The sequence below is a fragment of the Mytilus edulis genome, chromosome 7 (genome assembly GCF_963676685.1).
Source record: "Mytilus edulis chromosome 7, xbMytEdul2.2, whole genome shotgun sequence".
NCBI lineage: Eukaryota > Metazoa > Mollusca > Bivalvia > Mytilida > Mytilidae > Mytilus > Mytilus edulis.
The window spans coordinates 54,970,594-54,981,444 of record NC_092350.1 but is presented as its reverse complement, the minus strand read 5'-3'; the positions used below and the strand labels follow the sequence as shown (position 1 = coordinate 54,981,444).

Sequence of the window (10,851 nt, the reverse complement as noted above, 5' to 3'; positions counted from 1 at the left end):
AAGTTATTGCAAATTAATGATTTAAATTTCAATCAGATTTTATCGACTTCAAATAAAAGGATAATTAAACAACATTGTATATCTGAACATTTTAGTGTTAAAGAACCCTTTTACTACATCGATACATGTTACATTTGTAAGCTGTATTTTACATTCACTGTCATCAATTTGGCATGCATAATATGCGTATTTTAACCGATTAAACTACCACAGACTGGTTATTTTTTTTTCTCGTTTTGGTTATGGTTTAAATACTACAATTTTAATTTTATACAGCATTTAAACTTATTACATACAGTTACATGTATCATGTTTAATCTTTTATGTGTTATTTCTTTTAATTAGTTTTTCAGTGCTACCAGCTCATTGTCAGTCTGGTGTTCATAGACAATACCAATTAAGGAATACGTACACAAACTATCTATATGATATAGTAAAAAGAGGTAGCGATAAAAAACCATATGCATTAGTCGAAGTAAAACAGAATACCATACCAAAAACACCAAACACAAAGAAAAGACAAAGAAGCCTATAACTTAAAGATGCAACATGAACTCCTCCACAAATCGGGGGAAACGAAGATGCCCACTAGTGACACCTGTCGTATCTTTTAAGCAAACACCAGTTTTAAGCCGCATACAGTATTGCTATATTGTAGAGATTAGGACGGAGCTAAGCCAAGTGAAATAAATCATTGGTCATCTGTGACATACATGTAGATATTGCGTAACAGTCAATCAAACCATGATAGTATCCGTTAAAGTGTAGACCGACTAACTTCTACATGTACTACATGTACTATAATACCAAATGACACCCCCAAACTGTTTTATCAATTGCATGCAACAACCCTTTATCATTGAAATCCTGATAGGATATACATTGAAGTCACTGGATATCGTATCAAATGGAAATTTCACATGCATACGCTGCTGTGTTATAGCTCTTTAAACTCCAGAAACAAAATATCATTATGTAACTGAATACTAGTGAGCTAGTGACCTAATACGATATACATGGGACTTTTGAAGCTCGATTCCCCATGTGGAATTTACTGACCCCATATATATTGTATTAGGTCAATAGCACTTTGTATAACGAATTTATCTTACCGACTATCTTAACATGTGGTATTTAGAATAGTGGCCTATCAAAGAGAACACGTCGTCTTCAATATTAAGAACCTATTTCCATTGGTCTATAAAAAACAAATGCCAACAATAAAAACTTGTTACTTTAATTTAATTTGTTTTATGAATTTATTTCAATCGTTCATTATCAATATTTTCGTCTGTTGAAACCTTTCAGATTTTTCCTCAACACCGTGTTGTTTTCACAAAGGGAAGTAACACCACTGGTAAACGTGTATAGAAATAAACCACGCATATTAACCCCAAAATATACAAGGTTCCACGCGGTTGACCAGTCATACTCCTAGAAATGTATAGGAGATAAAATAGTGACATTTACACGTTATTTTTAAATATGATACACGTTTTGTTTCTTTGACAGATTTTTATATTGGTATTATCATGTGCCTTTGTTCTTTAATTCACAGTTGTAGCGTTTTCGTCAGTTTGCAAGAAATCCGCTCAAACATGTACTAGGAGACGTCTTAATCTTGCTGTGGGTCTTTTTGCTCCGTGTTAGGGTCTCGCCGTTACTTCGAGCATGCCGAGTTGAAAAACAGCAATACAAGTGTTGTTCCCTTGTTGTTCGTGTTTGTTTCCTGATTTTGTGTCATGAATCATGGATACCCCATATCATGCGTTTTTGATTATACAGGATATTTGCAGCACTTCTACACATTATAGAAGTTGCAAATGAGTTAGACTAACTTGTCTTAGAAGATATGTGGTAGAGTGTTCAGCATTAATATTTATTTTCTTTTAGAATAATTAATATTAATTAGTAGTTTTATTATATGTTTATTAAGAGTTCATCAATTCTTCTATTCTCTTATATCTTAGTACAGTTCTACTCTATTTTTCTGGTTCATTAGTCAATCAGTCATGTGTCATATTATCTTGTCTACTATTGGTCACAGTCATTAAGTTCATAGTTTTTGCCGCTCTTTTTGATATACCTTGAGAGAAAGCTTTACATGTAGCAGCCATATTTAAATAGTTATATAGTTTAATATTCTGGACACTTATTCCATATTAATCAGGACCAGAATATCTTCATATTCTATTGATCTGGTGATGTTTCCAAAAACGGAGATAGACCTTTGTACCATATACATGGGTTAATTTATTTATGTCGTATGAATAAAGCATCTTAAACTTGACGAATCCATTTATTCTGTCCAAGAACCCTATTACATTTGGCGCCCACTAGTAGGTTAGACGTTCAACGACATATTTCCTGTTGGAGCCTCACTGAAGGTCAGGATTTAGGACGTGACATCCATCGGAAGATTGGAAAAATCAGTCGAAAATATTCAACACGTTGGTGAAAATCGTTTATTGTACAGACTATTTGCTGTTGTATACATTGTTTATGTAATGAAATGGTGAGAATATACACATAGTTTACACTCTATATAAATATTTTGTAAATATTTGGTATCAGAAAGCCACTATTGAAGAAAAACATTGACTTTGAAAACATCCAAAATTTGAAATTGGCCATTATCATGCATGTTTTGTGTTGATATTGTATATTATTGTACTGTTTATAAATTTTCTTTGTTTGAATAATACTGACAACTGGTCTGCTTGTCCAAACTTAGAAAATTTTTGAAAATCCAGCTGGTATTTACACTTGACTTTTGTGTTTTGTACTTAGCCATTTATTTGTTTACATTGTGTACTATTGATTGGTAGGTGTTAATACATACCTGTTTGTGTTTGTTCTTGTCATTCACTTACACTTTGTTAACACGCATACACATCAATAGTGAGATACTATAGGTGTATTTATTTTATTTGCATGTCTACGATTGCGTATGTATGATTGAATGTTGATATGAACCTGTGATTGACCTTGACCTTTCACATTTTAATAAATTTTCCCTTGCCTTGCCCGACACTTACCCTACTTTGTGCATTGCAGTGCATGTAAATTAATACACTTTTATACACATTTAAAAGCATACATGCACTTGATAGTCTATAAGCGAACCAGATATAGATAGCGATATATAGATACATTTGAGTGAACTCATAGATTGAGACGAGAAGACATATTTGGTATTTGATTTGATGTAGTAAGTAACCCAAACCCATACATATAAAACTTACATTACACAGTAGGCTTCGGTTACACAGTAAAACTTGGTATAGTTGTGTTGTGGTCCAACCTTAGTTGTATTTGTTGTTACTGTTGCTTATACTTATACTTGTACTTTAACTTTACTTTATATTCTATCTACTTTACTTTGATCTATTGATGAACTAATCTTTACTTTAGTTTTGTTCATATTTATTTATATATAGTACTGGTGTCATATTTGTATATATTCATACTTGTGTTTTAGATATTTACATACTTGATATACTTATTCATTTCTTTTTATCAGGGTAGATAATCTGCACTATTATTAAGTTGTCTTTCTTTGCATATTGTGTTTATCATAATTAGGCTTTTATTTTTTTTTGTAATTTCAGAAAATTAATTGTACTTTATAATTTCAGATTACTATACTATTAGAGAGCTGACTTTATTTTTTTTTCTTTCTGTATTTTGATACTTGTATTTAATCATTATACATAATTTCTTTTACAGTTAGTTTAGTTCCTTGGTACCAGATTTAATACTTAACTTTGATATTTCAGATCTATTAATTATTATTTAATTTCAGATTTTGATATTTTGTTTCATATTTGGACTTTAACTAATCTTTACTTGAATTTTCAGTGCTGCATATTTGTCATATAGTATATATATTATTTTGTTTTCGTTATCCATCATAGATTACTGGTGATACATATAGTTATATCATATTGCATTGTGTTTTAGGATATACTTACCAGATATTTGTTTTCATTTTGACTAATTTGAGTACGAGATAAATTTATATAGATTTACCAGATAGATTTATATAGGTTTGTCAAATACATTTGTATTGATTTCAGCTATTCATTATCTTTATTTTGTATTCATTGAAGGTACTTAATATAATTTTGTATTCATTGAAGGTACTTAACAATTTTTTGTATTCATTGAAGGTACTTAACATTGCTTATATTCATTTTAGGTATTTAATATTATTTCTTATTCATTGTAGGTAATTAATTCTATTTCATATTAATTTTAGGTACTTAATATATACATTTGGTATTCATTTTAGGAATTTAATCACACTTTCTTCTTTATTGTAGATTATTAACATTCATTTGCTATTTCTTGTAGGATACTTATATTTTTTTTTTGTATTTATTGTAGATAACTTTATTTTTTTTATAGGTGCTAATATTTATTATATTCCTTGTAGATTTAGGATATCTTATTATACATTCATTCATATTTTGACATCATGGCCGATGAGGAATATCAACAGCTCGTCGACACCTTAAAGGAAATGCATATAAAACCAAAGGCCGATACACCTGAGGCATTACAACAGTGGATTGAGGCTTACGCAATAGAAACACTACAGATGGGAAAACAGACGCAACCTATTAAGAAGGAACCATCAACGTCATCCCATTATACTCAGCCACCTAGAATCAAACTTTTCTCTGGTAGTGGTGAAAAGAAAGGAGGTGAAACAACAGATGAACTTTGGAAATATGAAGTACTTGGACTCATGAAGGATAAGATCCACTCAGAGGAAGCTATCATCCAAGCCATACGTAGAGCTTTGCGTGGGGAAGCAGGATTAGTAGCAATGCGTTTAGGAACAGATGCATCATTAACTGAGATCATGAGCAAGATGGAAAGCGTTTTTGGCAATGTAGATGAACTTGAAACCATCATGAGTGACTTTTACAATGCAAAGCAGAAGGAAACCGAGGATGTTTCAGCATGGAGTTGTCGCTTGGAAGGAATACTTGATAAAGCCATCTATTCAGGGAAAGTCAGTAAGCCACAAGCAGATACCATGATGCATGACATGCTTTGGAAAGGACTTAGACCAGATATAAAGCATATCAGCCACTATGAGAAGGAACGCTTTAAGACATTTGATCATTTGCGTGTAGCTTTAAGAAAGATTGAGAAAGAACACAATCTTGATGAACTACCAAAAGTGAAAGCAACATCAAAACAGGCCATTGCTAATGACATGAATGAGAAAGAGGAGGAATCTGAACTTGTTACAACACTGAAGCAGATAAACACACGCCTTGAACAGTTAGAATCTACACAACATAATAAGCAACAATTTAAAGATCAACCAAATCAACAACAACAAGACACACAACCACAACCGTACCAAGAGACATTTAATCAGTTTAGAGGTAGAGGATATAATAGAGGTGGTAGAGGAAATAGAGGTTATGATAGAGGTTATGGAAGAGGTTATGGCAGAGGTTATGGTAGAGGTAATGGCAGAGGTTTTGGTCAAAATCAACATCAGTCAACTCAACCGATTACATGTTACCGTTGTGGTAGAGACTCGCACATTGCCAGAGGATGCGGAGCCAACACTGATGTCAACGGCAAACCTTTAAACTAGATGATGTCATCGACAAGGGGCAGCCGATCGACATGAACATACAAAGCCCTATTCAACAGAATTTATGCAAATCAATAATACCACCAGGACTTTGTGGACAACCAACTGAATCAAAAATTATCATCAATGGCATTGAAACTTCATCTCTTCTAGATACAGGGTCCACTGTTTCAACAATAGCTCATGAATTTTACACTAAGCACTTTACTGACACACCACTCAAACCGTTAGAACAGATTATTAACATTGAATGTGCAGATGGAAACTCATTACCGTACCATGGATATATTGAGGCCAACATTCAACTGAAAGAAACTGATCAGCATTATCCAACCATACTACTTGTCGTACCAGATAGTCCGTATCACTCCAAAGTTCCAGTTCTGTTGGGAACAAATATACTGACAACCATCATGGATAATTACAAAGATAGATTTGGCAACCGATTTCTTCAAACTTCAGATTTAACAACACCCTGGTATTCCTCATTTAGATGTATACTATTGAGAGAGAAAGAACTTAGAAAGATGAACAACAGATTAGCATTAATTAAATCAGCTGAATATAAAAGAGTCATTATACCACCAAACAGTCAGATATCCATCAAAGCCATGACAACCAAAGAACTACCTTACCACTCCACATCTGCTATCACGCAGCAAACAAAGTCATCTATATTACCATCAGATTTAGATATTGAACCATCACTGATAGATTATAAATACCAGCATAATGACATGTTCAACCTCAGAATTTGTAACATCACTACAAGAACAGTCACCATTCAACCAAATGCCATAATTGCTGAATTACAACCTGTACTCATACAAGATAAGCCTTTAAATAAAGAGAAAGAATTTGAACCACCATTATTACAGCAGGTAGACATATCCAACGACAACATAACATCAGATCAACTTCAACTTGGAAAAGATTTCATTACATCATACCAGGATATATTTTCCAAAGATGATTACGACATTGGACATACCAACATAGTACAACATAAGATACTGTTAGAAGATGATAGACCGTTCAAACAACGATACCGACACATACCGCCTTCAATGTATGAAGATGTTAAGAGCCACTTATACCAGATGCTCCGAGCAGGAATAATTAGAAAGTCTCATAGTCCGTATGCCTCCAACGTTGTTCTAGTTAAGAAGAAGAATGGCACACTAAGAATATGCGTAGATTACAGAGAATTGAATTTAAAGACAAAAAAGGACGCCTATGCTTTGCCAAGAATGGAGGATATGTTAGATTGCATGGCTGGAAATAAGTACTTCTCGACCGTAGACATGAAGTCTGGTTACCATCAGGTGGAGATACTTGAGGAACATAAGGAGAGAACAGCATTCACCGTAGGACCTCTTGGACTCTTCGAGTACAACCGTATGCCTTTCGGACTTGCTTGCGCCCCCGCCACTTATCAACGTCTTATGCAAGATTGCCTTAGAGATCTTCACATGCGTATATGTTGCGTATTCATAGACGATGTTATCATATTTGCTAAAACGTATGAGGAACACCTAGAGCGACTTGAGATGGTCTTTGACAGATTTCGACAAGCCAACTTGAAGCTTTCGCCATCAAAATGTTCTTTCTTCCAGCAAAAAGTCAAATATGTAGGACATATTGTATCTGAGGATGGAGTAGAGACAGACCCAGAGAAAGTTGAGAAAGTAATGAATTGGCCTACTCCAAAGTCACCTGAAGAAGTACGTAGATTCATCGGATTCGTAGGATACTACCGCAAGTTCATTCGTAACTTCAGTCAGATAGCAAAGCCACTTACATCCATTATGCCAACTTCAAATGTAAAGAAAAGGAAGAAGAAGACTAAGAAACAACAACACGAAGCATTTCAGTGGACAGATAAGCAAGAAACAGCTTTCACAACATTAAAGCAACACTTATCATCAGCACCGATACTTGGATATGTCGATTACTCCAAACCATTTGAACTACACACCGATGCCAGTGGTCAAGGACTTGGTGCCGTACTTTATCAAGAGCAAGACGGACATCAACGTGTAATCGCATATGCTAGCAGAGGTTTAACAAAAGCGGAACAGAACTATCCAGCACATAAGATGGAATTTCTTACGCTAAAGTGGTCCATAACCGACAAGTTCCATGATTACCTCTATGGCCACAAGTTTAGAGTACTCACAGACAACAACCCACTCACATATGTACTCACGTCTGCAAAACTAGATGCTACTGGACACCGTTGGCTCGCTGCACTAGCCGCTTACGATTTCGACATCATATATCGTCCAGGCAAAACCAATGCAGATGCAGATGGACTATCCAGATTGACAACCATCAGCAAAGATTCTATTAAAGCAATATGTGGATGCATATATACACCGTTGATTGACTCCTATGCCATATCACCAGATACCATCGACATTAGTAATTTGGATATGCACATAGAGGTTTCAACTGACACCAACTGGTCAGAAGTCCAAGCTATGGATCCACTACTCCATGCATGGAAAAAACAGCTGAAATCTGGACAGAAACCAGTTAAAGGAAAGATATCATCAAGTCCACTAAGTAAACAGTTTAACCATCTCAGAATTATAGATGATGTACTTTACAGAGAGATTACCATCGACGAGAAGATACATCATCAACTCATCATACCATCTTCACACATCAAATTAGCATTAGAAGCACTTCATGACGAAATGGGACATCCAGGCAAAGACAGAACCACCAGTCTAATAAGAGAACGTTTTTACTGGCCTGGGATGAATAAAGATATTGAAGAATGGATTCAACGATGCGAAAGATGTATTAAGAAAAAGAAAGACCCAGGAAGAGCACCACTAATCAATATCATAACAACTCAGCCAATGGACCTCGTATGCATTGACTACCTTACTCTAGAGCCGTCAAAGGGAGGAATTCAAGACATCTTGGTAATCACCGACCACTTTACACGTTATGCACAGGCCATACCAACACGCAACCAGACTGCAAAGACAACTGCAGAAGCATTGCTCAACAACTTCATCGTGCATTATGGTTTACCTAACAGAATTCACTCAGATCAGGGTCCATCCTTTGAAAGTAACATCATTCAGGAACTTTGCCGTCTTACAGGAATAAAGAAGTCAAGAACCACACCATACCATCCGATGGGCAACGGCATGACTGAGAGGTTTAACCGAACATTACTGTCAATGCTTGGAACTTTACAGCCAAAAGATAAGACCAACTGGAAAGCGTACGTAGCTCCGTTAGTGCATGCGTACAACTGCACTCGTCATGAAGCAACGGGACAATCACCTTACTTTCTGATGTTTGGCCGACAACCAAAGCTTCCCATCGATTTAGCATTTGGACTGGTAAAGGACAAAGATAGGAAACCACAAACTAAGTACATACAAGAATTGAAGAACAGACTAGTGGATGCATACAAGCTTGCTTCAGAATCAGCAAAAAAAGGCACATGAGAAACAGAAAGAACATTACGATCTGAAAGTTAGAGGAGCAGTGGTAGAAAAAGGCGACAAGGTATTAGTGAAGAAAGTTGCATTTGATGGTAAGCATAAGCTGAGCGATAAATGGGAGAACGATATTTACCTAGTTATAGAACAACCTAACAACGATATACCCGTCTACGTTGTACAGAAAGATAGTGGCGAGGGGCGTAAGCGGACATTACATAGGAATCTCTTATTGCCTGTGGGGTATATTTCAAGTCAACCACCAACGACAGAACCATTACCTAGACCAGTTCCTAGACCGAGAACGAGATTGCAAAAGAAGATTAGCAAGAACAACTCTAACACAGACTGTACCATGGAGGAAACCGATATCGATAGTGATGATGATTATGAGATATTTGTACATCAACGACCAATGGTTGACAACACTTCATCCAGTGTTGATGATGATGAAACAGAGAGTCTTGATGGTCACGAAGAAGAAGTACTACACACTCCGGAGTCAGATGGGGACGCCCATGATATAGATATAGATGTACAGGAACTAGCTTGCTTACACGAAGATGAAGAGCAGGAGGTGCCTTTAGAACCAGAGACGCTTGATCCAGCTCATGATGAAGATGATATACCTCCAGTTTTGCCTCGTCGATCAGGTCGAGAGAGGACACAACCTAAGTGGTTACAGTCTGGTGATTTTGTGACGAAGTCTGCAGTTCCACCTACTGATACATCTGTAGAGACACCAGCTGAGTGGAGACAGAAGGCAGATTATCTTTCTAGCTGTATTGCTAGAGGTTTATTTTCAGGGATAGAGCTAGAAGCAGGGAAGGCTTTATTAGCCATTTTGACCGATCATTGATGTTTTATATTTTAGCTTTACTATTGATACTATTAATCTTATATTTGATGATATTTCAGTGGATTATCCTGATTGATTCCTACTGTATTTATTAGTGATTGCAGTATCAGTACATTGCAGCTTCAGATATAATACTATTTCATTTTTATTTTTCATAGATATTATGTTGTATACTCTGAAATGACGTGGACGTCATTTTAGATGCCAGGGGAGTATGTGGTAGTGTTTAGCATTAATATTTATTTTCTTTTAGAATAATTAATATTAATTAGTAGTTTTATTATATGTTTATTAAGAGTTCATCAATTCTTCTATTCTCTTATATCTTAGTACAGTTCTACTCTATTTTTCTGGTTCATTAGTCAATCAGTCATGTGTCATATTATCTTGTCTACTATTGGTCACAGTCATTAAGTTCATAGTTTTTGCCACTCTTTTTGATATACCTTGAGAGAAAGCTTTACATGTAGCAGCCATATTTAAATAGTTATATAGTTTAATATTCTGGACACTTATTCCATATTAATCAGGACCAGAATATCTTCATATTCTATTGATCTGGTGATGTTTCCAAATACGGAGATAGACCTTTGTACCATATACATGGGTTAATTTATTTATGTCGTATGAATAAAGCATCTTAAACTTGACGAATCCATTTATTCTGTCCAAGAACCCTATTACAATATATACAAGCATACCTTGTGGTAACCTTTTTGTAATATGTTTAAAGGACAACAGCAAATTTGATTAAAATTTACCTTCAAATGCGCTATGTTAAAAAGTTGGACTAGTAACTTACAGGAAAGAGCCGAAAGTATTAATTAATTTAAATGCAATTAATGACAACAAAGAATTTTCAATTCTTAATATTCATTTACTATTATACAACTGTGTGACAA

At 35.1% G+C, this 10,851-nt stretch overlaps 1 long non-coding RNA gene across 1 annotated transcript; it reads left to right on the top strand.

Annotated features, from left to right (window-relative positions):
- The first annotated feature begins 2,022 nt into the window (after positions 1 to 2,022).
- Positions 2,023 to 10,637, top strand: LOC139481798 (uncharacterized). The gene is made up of 2 exons (XR_011654688.1): positions 2,023 to 2,515; positions 10,480 to 10,637. It is a non-coding gene; the product is annotated as an uncharacterized lncRNA (long non-coding RNA).
- Positions 10,638 to 10,851: the final 214 nt, after the last annotated feature.